Consider the following 15,123-nt stretch of genomic DNA (forward strand, 5'->3'; position numbering starts at 1 on the left):
ATAGGGTGACATGTAAAAGAGTCAAGAGAGGATTGTTTTCCCTTTCACTTCTGGGGGTGGGTGGGGGGGTGCGTAAATTGCCTAGCTATGTCCTGACCCACCGCGGACACTGTTTTTGACCCTAGAAACATTTGGAGCTCAGCCAAGAATGCAAATGCTTTTCAGAGACTGCAGGAACTGTGGGATAGCTTGAGTCCTCCAGTCCATGAGCGTCCATTTGATTCTTTGGCTTTCCGTTATGCTTGTCACGCAGCAGTGCGCTGAGTCCCTGCTATGGCATCTGTCTGGAGATTTTTTAAAAATGATTTTGAATTTCGTCTTCTGTAACGGAGTGCTGATAGAACAGATTTGCCTGCCCTTACAGCGATCACGTCCGCATCGTCCATGCGGGAGCTCTTTCTTTATTTTGATTTTTAACTGCATCACCACCCGTGCTGATCGGAGCTCCACGCTGGGCAAACAGGAAATATTCAAAAGTTCGCGGGGCTTTTCCTGTCTACCTGGCCACTGCATTCGAGTTCAGATTGCTGTCCAGAGCGGTCAGTGGTGCACTGTGGGATACCGCCCAGAGGCCAATACCATCGATCTGTGGCCACACTAACCCTAATCCGATATGGTAATACCGATATTAGAGCTACTCCTCTAGTTAGGGAGGAGTACAGAAACCGGTTTAAAGTGCCCTTTATACCGATATAAAGGGCCTCTCAGTGTGGACGGGTGTGGCGTTAAATCGGTTTTACGCTCCTAAAACCGGTTTAATCGCCTAGTGTAGACCAGGCCTTAGTAAGCAACTCTCTTGGCACGCAAGAAAGAAGGGAAAAAAACCCAGTTCACAATCTCCTCACAGGGCTAACTGTGCAACGATAACAGAAGTAAAATGCAGCAGTAACTGACTTTTGTCATTTAATGTGAGCAATATGACCCAAGCATTCTCTTATGTAAAGTGGTGCTATTTTCACACAATTTTTTAGAGGAGAACTGTACTTGAAGTAGTTTTTACCAAAATGATCTTCAGACAGTAGTAATGAGAAAAGAATTTGTTAATGGGACCTATCAGCAGCTATTGTGTGCCTTGAATCACCTGCCTTCACTGATGGAATACAGTAGAGAAGAAAGCTCTGTGCTTTGAACAATCCCCCAGGAAGGGCTTTTGGTATTAGTTAAGCAGGCAATGGGGGGAGGGATAGCTCAGTGGTTTGAGCATTGGCCTGCTAAACCCAGGGTTGTGAGTTCAATCCTTGAGGGGGCCACTTAGGGATCTAGGGCAAAATCAGTACTTGCTAGTGAAGGCAGGGGGCTGGACTCAATGACCCAAGGTCCCTTCCAGTTCTAGGAGATAGGATATCCATTAATTATATATTATTATAATGAGGAAGGGGGAACTAAAACTGTACTATATTTGGGTAAGTCCCAAATCCCTCAGGGGGTTGTAACAGTCTGGACAGCCATCCAAAATGGAATCCTTGTTTGTAAACACAGATGAACAAAAGGCACATTTATTGTTCAAAACATAACCATAATCCTTTGTGCTTGCATCTGCTTTGGAATACTGCTACAGTTGGTGCAAAGATTATTGGGAAATTTGGAAAATAAGGATGTCTGACCCACCTTAATGAGCAACAAGAAGACCCTCCCAAGGGAGGGAATGCCACACAGAGAGGAACAGATTGTTTGCTAAGCTGGATGGTTAGTGAGAGGAAACAAGCAAAAAACAAATGGCCTGGTACCAAACCCCCTCTGGCTGATAGTAATTGCAACTTGTATAGCACTTTACATCTTCAAAACGCCTTATGGACATTATTTACTAACTAATTATCAATGTAAATAGTGCTGGCCTTGTTCTCCCTGTGAGGGCATAAGGGCAGAAGTATTAAATAGGTAAAAGTACAAATACTCTGCTGCCGGTTGTGGACTGGTACAACTACAGTAGCATCTGAAATAAAAAGACTTCACACTTCTTTGGCACCTTTCATCAAAGGATCTCAAATGTTACAAACATTTATAATCCGACTATCTTCGAGATATTGTCCACAATTTATAGAAGAGAAAACTGAGGCCTAGAAGTTAAGGCCAACATTTTCAGAAGCAGTCTCTGATTGTGGGTGCCCAAAAAAGACTTCAGTTGAAATTTGGGTGCTCTGCAGAAGGACTAACCCAAATGTGGGGTTCTAACACAAACATGAAGGCAGTAGTGTTTTGTTATGGTACTTAAATACCCACCTCTTGACATGCAAATCTCAAAATAAAAAGACCTAGCCTAAGGGAGCTACTAACACAGACCTAATTCTAAAGTTATCCAGTAAGATTTAACTATGATCCTCAAAATGAAAACTCAATCCACAGAAAAATTAATAAGTCAACAATATGATTATCATATCCTTAAACTCAGGAGGTTGGTTGCAATTTTTTTTAATTGTGATTTTTTTTAAAAGAGATTTCATTTCAAACACGAGAGACTTATTACCGGTATTTTTAGAAGATCAGTTTGTAAAACAATATACTTCATTAAGATTAGAATATAAGGAAAAATATCAGAACACTCAATAACAATGAAATTTTTATATCACTTCAACACAAACTGAGGAGTATAAACCCAATACCACATCTTCTATAAAATTCTAGCTCAACATTAGATCAGTTTTGAGTTTGGATACTTGAAGTGGCCTGGCAAACAATTTTACACATATGGTATTTAACAAGTGAACAACACTAAACGGGGCTTAAAATAGCATAATAAGACAAGTTTAATATTCCATGACTGAAGAGATTTCTTTCCAGTGTTTGTAAGTGGATCACTCTCCAATAAATTAAACCAATGACTGTGGAAATTGCTCTGCCTTGTTTGAATTCATTACAGCAGCAATTACGACATTTGAAATTTCAACAAAATGGTCTGTAAACCTAGCTGTAAAAGTTTGAACCAAAAAAAAAACCAATCACAAAAAAAAGGAAATGAAAAAGAACTGGTACCAAAATAAAATAATAATCTGTTTGAGGTATACCCTTTCCAGGTAATTCAGCCTGCTTGGACCAATACACTGGTATACTTACAACCTACAATGCAATGCCTCTGAAAAGACTGATTTCATAAGGACAGGTTTCAGAGTAGCAGCCGTGTTAGTCTGTATCCGCAAAAAAAACAGGAGTACTTGTGGCACCTTAAAGACTAACAAATTTATTTTAGCATGAGCTTTCGTGAGCTAAAGCTCACTTCTTCGGATGCATAGAATGGAACACACAGACAGGAGATATTTATACATACAGAGAACATGAAAAGGTGGAAGTATGCATACCAACAGGCAGAGTCTAATCAATTGAGATGAGCTATTGTTAGCAGGAGGCAAAAAAACTTTTTGAAGTGATAATAAAGATGGCCCATAGAAGGTGTGAGGAGAACTTAACATAGGGAGATAGATTCAATTGGTGTAATGACCCAACCATTCCCAGTCTTTATTTAGACCACAGTTAATGGTATCTAGTTTGCATATTAATTCAAGTTCAGCAGTCTCTCTTTGGAGTCTGTTTTTGAAGTTTTTTTGTTGCAAAATTGCCACCTTCAAGTCTGTCACTGAGTGGTTAGAAAGGTTGAAGTGTTCTCCCACTGGTTTTTGAATGTTATGATTCCTGATGTCAGATTTGTGTCCATTTATTCTTTTGCGTAGAGACTGTCCGGTTTGGCCAATGTACATGGCAGAGGGGCATTGCTGGCACATGATGGCATATATCACGTTGGTAGATGTGCAGGTGTACGAGCCCCTGATGGTGTGTCTGATGTGATTAGGTCCTGTGATGGTGTCACTTGAATGGATATGTGGACAGAGAACCTATCCTTGCAATAAAGCCCGATGCCTGTCTGTGTGTTCCATTCTATGCATCCGAAGAAGTGAGCTTTAGCTCACGAAAGCTCATGCTAAAATAAATTTGTTAGTCTTTAAGGTGCCACAAGTACTCCTGTTTGATTTCATAAGGTTATTTCTTCCACAAGCAGCTACAGTATCATTTATCAACCAAATAAGCCTTTGCTCTGATGGTGTAATGTTTTTAAATTTTATATCCCACCGGGGAGCTTTTGTGCATGCAAAGACAAGTACTGAAGTGATTCTCCAATTGTGATAATGTAATGTCACCATGGAAGTGACCTAGCTATATAGGTTTCAAGCTTCTGAGCATTCCTGGTGTGAACCAGAAGTCTGAGCATTTTCAGTTTGAGCTGACTTCTAATGGAACTGTTAAAGTGCTGCGCCTACTCTCCTGACCAACCTGTCTTATGAGTTCTCACTAAATTTCTGACACATAATGTTATCTCAAATCAAAGAAAGAACAATTACTTAAAAATTCACTGCATTTTCCAAAGAAATCACCCAGAAAAAATGGTTTCAGTTTAACCTAGCAGTTCTCAAACTGTGATCAATGAATCACATGTGGTTTATGGAGCACTAGCTGGTAGCTTGCTGGGAGATGGCAGATTATGTGGTCAGATTTACACTAAATCTTACTCCAAATGGAATCAGTCTCAAAAACCTGCATTTGTGATTAAGCCTCGGAATGCCAATAATATGAAAAATGAGTTTTCTAGCAGTGTATTAAGACCATGCTAATCATGAGAAATGCATCCAGGCAAAGGAGAACTTTTTTTCTCCCAGCAGCATCATGTCAAAGGAATATATGTATGAATTGTGCATTTCTTAATAGATACCAGATACATGGGAAAATATTTCATAAATGTAATCTGTAACTCAAAGATGTGAAGGATTTTTACTAATCAGAATCTCCTTCAGATTTAGACATAATCTTTACAACAAGAAACACATTTCTTCAAATCTCACTGTTATATAAAGTGGAAACAGTAATATTTGAATGTCCTGTGACTGTTTAAATTTTTCATACACATCTGACTTAAGCCTGGTCTACACCTAAAAAACTTAGGTTAACGTAGCTGCACTGCTCAGGGCTGTAAACTTTTTTTGCATCTTGCACAATGTAATTAGATCGACCTAACCCCCACAGTGGACACAGCTAGGTCAACAGAAGGATTCTTCTGTCGGCCAAACTACCATCTTTCAAGTGGATGAATTTACTATAGTGATGGAAAAAACCCTTCCATTGATGCAGGAAGTGTCTTGCAACATTTGTAGGTACACTCTCAATAAATAAGTGGTTCTCTCATGTGGCCTATGTCAGTTCCATAACATCAGGACTACAAAGTAGGATTTATTCATGAAGACACAAGGCAAACCTTTTTACTTCTTGAGAATCTTAGAAGATAATCTCCAAAAGGACTAAAGAAGTTTAAAAACAGACTGTCCTTGCCATTATTATCTCAATTTTCATTCTTCCATGAAGAGGATTAGTAGCAAAGAGTGGCAAAGAAAGATAAACAGATGGAGAGAGACAGAAACTTGAGTGACAGTGGCAGCAAATGAAGATTGTTTGAAATGAAAAACATTTAGAAGCCTGGCAGCTAAGAGATCATTCTTCTCCAATGTCACAGAAACCACCAAAACATGCCAAAACAGTGGGTCACTTTCATTAGCCCTGACAGCATGCAGACCACAGCAGAACCCAGCCCCATCTGATGGAAGGTCCTCTTAAGGTGCATGGAAGCCAATTCCATGCATAGGACAAAGACCAGCTTCATTCCTAAATTCAGACTACTTCTAGAGTCTGGGCTTGTCTTCACTACCGAGGAGATCAATGCTGCTGCAATCAACCTCAGAGCACTCTCCGGTCGACTCTGGTACTCCAGCTCCCCAAGAAGAGTAAGAGTAAGAAACTGGAGCAGCATAACTTATGTTAACTCACCCCAGTAGTGCACACAAGGCCTCTGAGGGCTTGGCTACACTTGAAAGTTACAGCGCTGGGACTTACAGCGCTGGTCGTGCAGAGGTGTAGGGACAGCGCTGGTGTGTGGCCACACTCACAGCTACCAGCGCTGGTGTGTGGCCACATTTGCAGCATTTGCAGCGCTGTTGGGAGTGATGCATTATGGGCGGCTATCCCAGCGTTCAAGTGGCAGCAACGTGCTTTTCAAAAGAGGGGGGTGGGGTGGGGCGTAGTGTGACAGGGAGCGGGGGAGAGAGAGAGAGAGAGTGGATTTTTGGAGCCAACACTGTGTGTTAGCTTCCTGCCTTGAAAAATCAGAAAATGTTCCCGACCCCTTAGTCTTAACTCTTAATTGCAAACAGCCTGCATCCAACGGACTCCCCGCTGTTTCCCTGCCTGCCTCATTATCTCATTTGATTGTTCACAGCCAGGTACAGATTGATCACAGCAAACAGGAGCTGTGTTTGTTTTTTAGATAAGCAGCTCGCGGAGCTCCGAGTTCACAACAAAACAAAGAGAGGCAGCATAACAAAACAAAGAGTAATTTAGTTAAAAGCATTCTGGGATATCTGCTAATACCCTGGAGGCCAATAACAGCACTGGTGTGTGTCCACACTTGACGAGCAGTGCTGGATCACCAGCACTGCAATCGCTACACCCCAACCAGACCAGGTGTACAGCCAGCGCTGCAGCCAGGGAGTTGCAGCGCTGGATGTGCCTTGCAGGTGTGGACAGTTACTAATTGCAGCGCTGGAAAGCCTCCACCAGCGCTGCAACTTTCAAGTGTAGCCAAGCCCTGAGTTAACAGCTGGGAGACAAAGAAAATTAGATTTCTCTTGCCTTAATGCTTCAGTATAGAGTAGATGGAGCTACCATCTTGTTCTAACTGAAACTGGATTTCAGAAACTCAGCCACCTCCACTTTCACATCCTTGCATCTTCCAAAAAAGACATAATTAATCCTTATTGGAAAAAGATGTTCAGACATGATATCAAGCTCCTTTCTAAACACCTTAAGCATAAAAAGCCCAAACCATCCTCTGAAACATCTGGGAATTCATTTCCTAGAGGGCCAGCTCTATTGCTTACAATATATCCTTAAAAGACGCCTACAAGAATTCATTTCTGGTAACAATGGAGCAATAACAATGAGTCAAAGTATGTTTAAGCAACCCAGACTCTGACATCAATATGTGTACGGTACCTGTGTTGATAGCACTATTACAAGTATGTGTTGTCACCAAAACAAATGTCAGTGCTGTATTTAAAGCAAGGTCTTGAGAAACACTGCTGATAAATCACTCCTTCCAAAGCATAACCAAGACATCTCAAAAGCCACAGGAACTGAAGAAATCAGGAACCTCAGAGCTTTCAACCATAAGAGCTTAAACAGACCCCATTACTTCACCCTGAATCAAACAATGTTTAAACTAGCCGATAAAGGAAATGCTATCATGTCCTGAAGCATAAACTTCTTGGATACACTTTCAGATATAAAAGTCTCCTAACACAAACATCTATAAAAGATTTTAACGTGTGACAAAATACCGCATGTCACTTGATTTTTCATGTCCAATTCCAAAGTATTCATTAGATCCTATAATATTTATATACATATACATATATATATGGGGTGTGTGTGTCCCCTGCTCTCTTATTCTAAGGGTTAGAAATGAGTTTTGCCTACTTGCCCATTTAAATCTTGGCCTCTCAGCCAAAACTAACAACTAGGATGTCAATTGGTCCTACTTGCAGTGGTGGTGGTGTAATGTGGATACCTGTCCACTATGAACTGTATAGAAAATTCTAATTCACCCCACAATGACCACGTAACAAACAATATGCAGCAATAACTTTCAGACACTACTGAGACCAGTTTAGACTCAGAATTAATATTACAAGTTAAAGGTGCCAAGTTCAATTTTCAATAAATAAATAAAATGTTGATTCCTATTACATTTGCTAAAAATATCAGTCATTTCACACATATGATAAGGCTTTCCTGTACCAGGATGTTGTCTGCTAATTTAGTATAATTGTGTCCACTTCACCTTCTTCCTTTTCACACCAGGGATATAAAGTATTAACCCATCATATGTGCTACCCGCTCTCTGTATATCTACTAAGAATACCATGAAATAAACAAACAAAAAAGGCATAATGAGGATATATCAGGCTTCATAAAAAATTTAAAGTATTCAAAAACTATTAAACCATCTGAGGCATGCAAATACTACTCTTGGTCCAATAAGTCATGATTGGGTCTTACTGACCAGCACAGAAAGGTTTAGGGATTGAGAATGGATATCTAGTGTAATCTGTGCCTGTAGTTCTTTATCATACGTTGAGCTCAAACACCTCTTTAATATATATATTAAAGACTTCTTTAATATATATATTAAAAAAAATCTCTTTTTTGCTAATTGAAATATATATATATATATATATATATATTTCAATTAGCAAAAAAGAGAAGTTTATCACTGTATAGGAAAGATTCTATAAGTGCTGTTTACTGTATTGCAGAAGAGTAACTAAGATAGGTACAGCCAGGAGTAGGCAGAAGGGGGCAGAAGGAGGAAAACTATAGAATCATAAAATCAGCAAAGAGTCCTGTGGCACCTTATAGACTAACAGACGTATTGGAGCATGAGCTTTCGTGGGTGAATACCCACTTTGTCAGATGCATGTACATGGATCCGACGAAGTGGGTATTCACCCACGAAAGCTCATGCTCCAAAATGTCTGTTAGTCTATAAGGTGCCACAGGACTCTTTGCTGCTTTTACAGATCCAGATTAACACGGCTACCCCTCTGATATAGAATCATAGATTATTAGGGTTGGAAGGGACCTCAGGAGATCATCTAGTCCAACCCCCTGCTCAAAGCAGGACCAATCCCCAAATCGCCCCCTCAAGGATTGAATTCACAACCCTGGGTTTAGCAGCCCAATGCTCAAACCACTGAGCTACTATGAACAAATATTTGCATTTTCTATGGGAAAAAGAAACAGTGCCCAAAGCTTTTTACCTACGGGATCACCCAAGAGCAGAGAAGTTTTACATTCTTGTGATTCTTCTGTTGCAATGTCACTGTTAGGAAAAACAGTCACGTAAGAGAAATAGAATAGTATTATATGGAATATGACTTATGCTATGCCAGTTCAGGGAGCTGATCGACTCTGTTTATCTTTCTGTTAAGTAACAACATAATATCTCTCAGAGAGTAAGTCATTAAGACCCTAAATTTAAAACTGTATTCCACATTAGATTTTTTTTAAATCTAAAGTTCTACCACTATATTAAACAAACCAATGCATCTCTTAGAATACACTTGGTCCTGCACAAAAACAAATCAAACACAAACATATGCGCTATGATTACAAACCAACTTTGTTTATGGACTGTAGTTATCCTTCATCTAAAGAGCATTAAACTTTACATTATTTATTTATATTATTGTAGTCCGAGGAAGGCCAGCCATGAACCAGGACCCCTTTGTGCTAGGCACTGTACAAACACAGAACAAAAAGATGGTTCCTACCCTAAGGAGCTTACAATTCAATTATAAGACATGAAACTAGAGATGGATACAGACAGATGAGGGAGTACAAGGAAACTATGAAGCAATATTGGTCAGCATGATCGGCAGTGGTCTCAGCACACCAACAGCCTAACTGTTGTCAAGATTTTTGTAGGCGTCATGACAAAGGAGAGTTTTAAGAGGGATCTGAAGGAGGACAATGATGTAGCTTAGTAGACGTTTACAAGAAGCACCTTCCAAGTGTGAGAGGAAGCATGGAAGAAAACACAAAGGTGCCTGTTAAGCAATTTAACAAGCTGGCATCTGAGCTGACTGGAGCACTGACAGCTCAATATGGAATGAGAAGTGTTAGGTAGGCTGGAGAATTTGCTGTGAAGCTTATGTTTGATACGATAAAGATGCGGAGTCAGTGGAAAGATGCAAAGAGAAGGGGTGATGTGATCAAAGCAGCAGACTAGAAAAATGAACATCTGAGCTTGAAGACTGGAGCCAATGTAAACCAAAAGTGAGGTTCTACTGAAATTCCTTTAGTTTGGAAGACGTTATTGTGGGAAATAACATTACAAGGAATAGAACAGAAATTTTATCCATCCATTTAATTAAAAAATGGATAATAGAGCGGAATAAAGTTAACTGGAACTAACTGAGGTATCAAAAAAAAAGAAAACAAACAAACAAACACTCAACAACACCATGGCAAACTATTTTGAAAAGAGTGTATGAGAAAAGTGAAATTTCAGGGAACAGAAGATTTGGTGGTTTGTTTTTTTTTAAGCTCTGAATATGAATTGCTTTAAAGTCACTCCCTTGAGCCCCTGAAAAGTTTTCTGGTATGAAACACTTTACAATTTATTCAAGCATTCAGACCATCCCCTGTATGGTTTTCTTAGCAACAGTCCAGTCTGCACGCAGTGTACCTGAAACTATCAGATTAATGAAAGCATTCCCAAATACCAATGTATCCTTATTATTGCTGAATTTAAGATGAAAACATCTCTGCTGACTTGTCCTTCAGAAGCTTCCATAAAATGAGAGATTAACCAATAGCAGGGGCAGCTCCAGGCACCAGTGCAGTAAGTGTGTGCCTGGGGCGGCAAGCCGGGGGGAAGGGAGAGCAGCCTGCCGGTTGCTGTGAGAGCGGCTCGCCTGCGGGCTGGTCACGGAGATTCGGCGGCATACCTGCGGGAGGTCCGCCAGTCCCGTGGCTTTAGCGGTAATTCGGCGGCGGGGATGCTGAATGTGCGGCACCATCAGACTTCCTGCGGGCATGCCAACGAATCTCCGTGACCAGCGGACAGCCCGCAGGCAAGCCGCCGAAAGCCACCTGACTGCTGTGCTTGGGGCTGCAAAAACTATAGAGCCGCCCCTGACCAATACCCTTTTGAATATAGTCGCTCTCCTCCTACCTCAAGGATATTGTGGAATTTTTGTTGCAGACCTCAGGAGCAAACTGGTATCTGAAGCCTGCAAAAAACATCCCCAAAATCCAACAGACTCCCTTGAATAGTACGAGCTATGGGCAACGCTCATACAAAAAACTAAGTATGTACTACACACTAGGAGATCAAGAAATTCCGTAAATACTTTTCCAGACTAGAGAACTGAACCACACAACCAAGACAAATTCCTAAATCATTAACTCATCAAATAGCACAGCATTTCTGAATCTCAAATGGACCAAAGTTTTTCAAGTTGTGTTACATCCCTAGAAATCCACAATTCAAAACAGCTCATCTGGGATGTATTAACCACTGTGTTAGTTCAGCACAGATTTCTTAAGCAGATACCAAAATGATCAGTATCCTTAAAATACTGTTATAGCCATTGTATTGTTATACAGTGATTAGTGTCTGGCCATTTGGATAGTAAGAAGCAGAGTTGCGTTTACTTAGGAGACAAAAAAAGATTTTTTGGTGACAGTGAATCTTAACAAAAAATATCATTTGAGGAATATATTTTTATATACGTTTATACGCATATACAGTAAGCAGCAGTGCTCAGAATCACAACTAACATAACCCAACTACCTTCAGCAGAAACTTTCTGTAATGGTTACACTTTCACTGGCTAAAGCTGCAGGTAGGGGGAGATGGGAAGCCACAATTGAGAAGGAAAAAAAACCAACCTACAATAACAAAACAAAAGATTTGAGTATATTTTAGTCCTGGACTGGCCCTAATCAGTGATCAGTAAAACTTTTGATAGGCCATGGCCCTTAATGAATCTTGTAGCATTTGGGATACCAGAAGCAACACAGTTAATGACAGATCACTTCAGCCTGCATGCTGGGCTTCACATTCCAAGGTATCTCTGGAGCAGGTGTACTGAATAACAAGCAGGGTAACTGGAGGTCTCAGTCATGCATGTGAAGAGTCAGATGGGAGGAGATATAAAACTGTGCTAAGACGCTGAAGGGACTTAAGACACCATGAAATACTACCCTGGCCTATCTGTTTCAAGGCCTTGATAGGCAAAACCCTCTCCTGACACTACTTGAAGCCTTGTCTACATGGAAAAGTTGTACTGGTTTAACTTATATTGTGTTTTAAAATTGATTCAGTTAAACCAATGCAAGAATATCCATAGAGGAGTTTATACAGGTATAACTAAATTGCTTCATTTCACTTCTTAGGTTAAGCCAGTGCTACTGTCTCACAAAGACAAATCGTAACAGGGACCAGGATTCATGGTGAGGTAGATCTGAAGTTGAAGAGCAGTAGGGAAAACTCTAAACCTGACCTGTTAGGTTAGGGTTAATGTTGTCCTGATTAAACATAGATGTTCGATCAGGGGTGGGCAAACTTTTTGGCTCAAGAGCCATATCAGGATTGCGCAAGTGTATGGAGGGCCGGGTAGGGAAGGCTGTGCTTCCCCAAACTGCCTGGCCTCTACCCCCATCTGCCCCCTCCCGCTTACTGCCCCCTCAGAACCACCAACCCCCTGCTCCTTGTCCCCTGACCGCCCCCTCTCGGGACCCTCGCCCCCTATCCAACCCCCCTGCTCCCTGTCCCCCGACTGCCCTGACCCCTATCCACACCCTCGCCCACTGACAGCCCCTATCCAACCGCCCTCTGCTCCTCGTCCCCTGACCACCACCTCCAGGGACCCCCTGCCCCTAACTGCCCCCCGGGATCCCACCCCCTTATTCAACCCCCCCGCTCCCTGTCCCGACTGCTCTCCCGAGCCCTATCCACATCCACGCCCCCTGACAGGCCCCCCGGGACCCTCTGCTCCCTTACCCAACCCTCCCAGCTCCTAGCCCCCTTACCAGCAGCAGGAGCTCGCAGCCACGACACCCGGCCAGAGCCAGCTGTGCTCCCCACGCTGCCCAGCGGGAGCGGCGGGGGAAGGGGAACAGCAGGGGAGGGGCCGGGAGCTAGGCTCCCCGGTCAGGAGCTCAGGGGCAGGGCAGGACGGTCGGCCTGCGGGCTGTAGTTTGCCCATATCTGTGTTAGATCATCAGCCTTTTCTGCTGGAGCAGAATGCCCTGTTTATAGGCTTAGAAAACCTGCCAATTCACCAGTCAAATAACATTCAGTTGACTGGTCAACTCACTACCTAAAGACAAAATCTCAGCTATCCCAAATTTTCTTCTTTATGTATCATGTCTTCTAACACCCCTTTTAAATGAGCATTAGTTTAGGTTAGGAAGAAGAATGTATATTAAATGTTTTTATATTGCTTTTGGGCAAACTTTGTAGTTATTTGTCCTACAGTGCATTTTTCTAAAATTTTCTCAAGGTCACATATACACAATAAGGAACTAAATGCATTACCCGGTAGGGAATGTCTTCTGACTCTGTCAAGGGAAAAGGAATCAGTGGTTAAGTGAAGAGATGCAGTCACTATATGTCTTGAGGCTGTGCCTTGAGGAAAAAGGACCTAACTAATCCTCATAAGAACTGGCTTAGAAGTTGGTAGCATCTGCCAAACAGGAGAGAAGGAACACCACATCAGGGGTTCTCAAACTGGGGGTCAGGACCCCTCAGGGAGTCATGCGGTTATTAATGGGGGTCACAAGCTGTCAGCCTCCACCCCAAACCCTGCTTTGCATCTAGCATTTATAATGGTGTTAAATATATAAAAAAGTGTTTTTAATTTATAGGGGGGGGGTTCGCACTCAGAGGCTTGCTATGTGAAAGGGTTCACCATACAAAAGTTTGAGAACCCCTGCACTAGGTAATATAAGAGTTTGGATACCCAATTCTCTCCCTCTGCCAAAGGAATGAAGATCTGAATCTGCTTCTGTCCATGGCCCATAGTGAACGCCAGATGATACAAGAGAATGTTACCTGTAAGAACTTTCCACTGCTTCCCCCCACATAGACAATCTATTGGACATCAATGGGGTTCAGACTCTTACTTAGCCATAAAAGCCTCAAAATTTATCTCACTAACGTGCAGAAACTAAAGTGAAGAAAAAGTTAGTCTGAAAACCAGAAAAAAAAATTAATGGTGAGATCTAGTAGTCTATGGAATAAGATGTTAAGGGAAGGGGAAAATCAAATTAAACTGCTTTAATCATTTAAAAGGGATACTATCAAATTATAAAATAAATGTATAGCCTGATCTTGCTCCCATTTAAATTAATGGCAAAATTCCCACAGACTTCAATAGAACAAGGTTAGACATGTATTCAGAAATAAAATACAAGGTTATTAGAACAAATATTTGGACATCAGTTCACCTGTTCATCATGTATGTTAGGCAATGAAACTAGACTGGTCAATTTCACTTTGGTTCTCATTCCTGAAATCAACACTGCTTTCTGTTACCTCTGATTTTCCAGCACTGTGTGCAAATGTTTATATCCAATTACACAACCACTGTTCTCCAGAAGAACAAATGGTCTCAAAAGTATTTACAATTTTAATTGAAAAAATTGACAATTACCAATTTCTGTGGCTATTTGTTATAATTCAAATTTAGGACCTAAACTACTTGGTGGTATCCTTTTAAAAGTAAAAAAAGAATTATTCAGGCAACACCAACATGAACCAGCTGACTGAGGACCTATTTCAGCCAAGCATTAAAACACATGATAAAACTTAAGTAGGTGCTTAAGTCCATCCTATTCAGCAAAACACAAAGCATATGTTTAAATGATTTGCTGAACTGAGGTCCTTTTTTTTTTTTATCTTTGATGTGAATCGCAAAGGAAAGAGAATCAAATGCTAGAATGGTTAGGGTTATGAAACTGTAGCTAGGAATGGCTGGGTGATGAGGGAGGGGGGACAAGAGATTTAATAATGGACAGAAGGGGAAGAATTTAATTAACTTAATTTTAAAGTTAAAACATGTAACTAACACACATGCCCATCATCACCCCAATCACTTTCCTTGCATGTTATATATTTCTTCCCCTATCCTTCATGTGCTTGTGCCTTTTTAGCTCTTCAAAGTAGGGATCTTCTCTTCAAGTAAGCTCTTCCACAGAGTAGACACTATCACAGTTTAAATAGTAACATTAATGTAAAGAGTAATCAGTCAAAAACAAAATGCATTCGAGAACACACTACAGGGAGCAGTCCTGCTCTGGCATAAGACAGGCTAGATGACTTAATAGGGTTTTCTTTTTGTCTCTAATTTCTATGATTCTTTGGTTTTTCTATCCTGCCGTAATACTTGCGAGTGCAACAACAATTTTGAAAACTATGATTAGTCACTAAGGAAACAGAGCTTGTTTTCAGGGAGACAGAGAAGCAACATGACCTAAATAATAGGCTTTCCCCTCTCTTATCTAATTCTTTTATGGTAG

General features: G+C 41.0%; 1 protein-coding gene across 2 annotated transcripts in view; it reads right to left on the bottom strand.

Annotated features, from left to right (window-relative positions):
• The window catches only part of CMSS1 (cms1 ribosomal small subunit homolog), a 403,104-nt gene that overhangs the window by 321,148 nt on the left and 66,833 nt on the right, over nucleotides 1–15,123 (bottom strand). The window lies entirely within an intron of this gene.

The sequence above is a fragment of the Mauremys mutica genome, chromosome 1, assembly GCF_020497125.1.
Source record: "Mauremys mutica isolate MM-2020 ecotype Southern chromosome 1, ASM2049712v1, whole genome shotgun sequence".
Lineage (NCBI taxonomy): Eukaryota > Metazoa > Chordata > Testudines > Geoemydidae > Mauremys > Mauremys mutica.